Below are 2,520 nucleotides of genomic sequence, written 5' to 3' on the forward strand. Positions count from 1 at the left end.
AAGCATCTCAGCTGCCCAGAGAAGCAAAGAAGTGAAACTGAAAGCCCTAGTTGAAAACACAACTCCTGAAATTAATTTAAGGAAATAATAACCAGGAGAAATGGTCACACACACACACCCCTCAAAAAAGCAAAGAAAGAGAAAAGCTTTCTTTCTGTGATTGTTCCCCTCTTGAAATTCAAATCCCTCATACAAATTTAGAGATCATGCTACTCAAAATGATAATCTGAAATCACCAAGAACAGCAAAGCAGAAACTCTCTGGGAGACATGATTCTCCAACTCTGGTTCATACATAGCATATGAAGAAAGAATTCAACAGACAAACAGGAAGTTTTGATTTTTTTTTCTAATAATAGTTTGAGGTTACAATGTTTACATTTTGGAAGTATAGGGTAACTTCCTTCTGGGGATATAACCACAGCTATCCCAAGCACCAAAGTATCCATAGCCCACCACCATAGTTGATTGTGCATCCTCCAAACTTTGTGTTCACCTCTACTTTTTCCCTCCCCTCTCCCATGAATATCAAAATTATAGTCTTCTATCAAGGGCTAGATTTTTTGACTTTACCTGCTGACCATTTATTTGTTGTCACATATACGTGACACCATATTATATTTATTTGTCTTTCTCTTTCTGGCTTATTTTATTTAATGTTATCCTTTCCAGCTCCATTCATATTGCCATACGGAATGATTTTTTGAGGAGCAAGTCCCAGTGTGTATGTATGCCACATCTTCCTGCTCTACTCATTGGGGTATATAAGTTGTTCCATAGTTTGGCTATTAAATAGGGCTGCAATGATCATGGGAGTGAAAGTTTCTTTTTAAATTAATATATCTGTGTTCTTCAGGTAGATAATTAGAAGTGGAATTATTGGGTCATATGATATTTTAATTATTTTAAGAAGCCTCCAGCCTCCATAATGCTTCCCACATGGGTCGGACCAGTGTACATCCCTGCAAATAGTGTAAGAATCTTCCTTTTCTTCCACAACCTCACCAGCACTTGCTGATTTTGGTCTTCTTGATTTGGACCACTCTCACAGGAGTGAGGTGGTATTTTGTTGTAGTTTTGACTTGCATTTCCCTGACATAAATGCTGATTAACATTGTTTCAATTTATTTGTGTCTATTTCTTTTAACAATGACTTGCAGTTTTCTTTGTATAGGTTCCTTTTTGTTTTTTTAAAGATTTATTTATTTATGCATACAGAACTGGGGTACAGGCCAGGGGCAGTGAGAGGATTCACCAGAGATAGAGTGGGAAGCAGAACAGGCAGAATGATGAAGTACAATGCTAACGGGAGCAGCAGGCGGGTCAGGAGAGGTCTGCCACGCCATGTGGATCACGTCCCTGGCTGGGGATTGAACTCACACTGAAACGGCTGCAACTAGCTTCATAATACTGCGCTTAACCCATTGCACCACCAGGGAGAGCCTGAACAGTTTCCTTTTATAAATTTACCCCTAGGTTTTGTTTTTTTGTTTTTGGGGGGTTTTGTGGGGTTTTGTGTGTGTGTGTATGTGTTTTGGTATAATTATAAATGGGATCATTTTCTTAACTTCTTCCTCTTCTAGATTATTGCATATAAGAAGGAAAGTGATTTTTGTGTATTTTTGTGTATTGGCTTTATCTCTTTCTTGTGTTTTATCTTTCTTTTTGTTGATGCAGTACATTACATTGATTGATATATGGGTGTTGAAGCCTGATATACATCCCATTTGGTAATGGTATATAATCTTCACAATGCATTGTTGAACTTTATTGAATATTTTTGTATCTGTGTTCATTATGGAAATTTGTCTATAGTTTTGTGGAGGTTGTTTTAATGTGCTGACTTTATTTGGCTTTTGTATATGAGTAATATTGGCCTCATAAAACGTGTTCGGTAGTATTTATCTTTCAGTGATTTGAAAGAGTTTGAGGATAGTTATTAGTTCATCTTTGAAGGTTCAGTAGAACTTGTGAAGTTCTTTGGTCCTGGGCTTTTGTTTTTAGAGAGTTTTGATTCCTACTTCAATTTCCTTTGTTGTAATTGATTTGTTCATCATTTTTATTTCTTCTTATTCAGTTTAATTCTGTGTTTAAGTTATTGTGTTCCTGTTTATTTTCTGTCTAGATCCTCTGTCTACTGCTTGTAATGCGGTTTTAAAGTCTCCTACTACAAATTTTTTTTCCAATATTTGTTTTGTGTTCCTTCATTTGGTGAGTATACTTTGATAAGTGTTATGTCTTCCTAATATATTGTTTCATTAATCATTCTATAGTGTCCATCTTTTTCTATTGTTTTACTTTTTTAACTAGTTTGTCTGAGTATGGTTGTATTTGCCTTCTTTAGGTCCCATTTCTTTTAATTTTTAATTTAAATCTATTTATTTATTTTCTTATATATCTTAATTTTTGTCCACTAATTGATTTCCCCCCTCTGGTGCAGTCCCCACCGTTCTTCCACCACACTGTCACTTGTTAAACATCACCATATTCCCTTGTGCTCTTCTCTCAACTGTTTTGACAC

This window comes from Condylura cristata, unplaced genomic scaffold (genome assembly GCF_000260355.1).
Source record: "Condylura cristata isolate star-nosed mole 26May11 unplaced genomic scaffold, ConCri1.0 scaffold00010, whole genome shotgun sequence".
NCBI classification, from domain to species: Eukaryota; Metazoa; Chordata; class Mammalia; order Eulipotyphla; family Talpidae; genus Condylura; species Condylura cristata.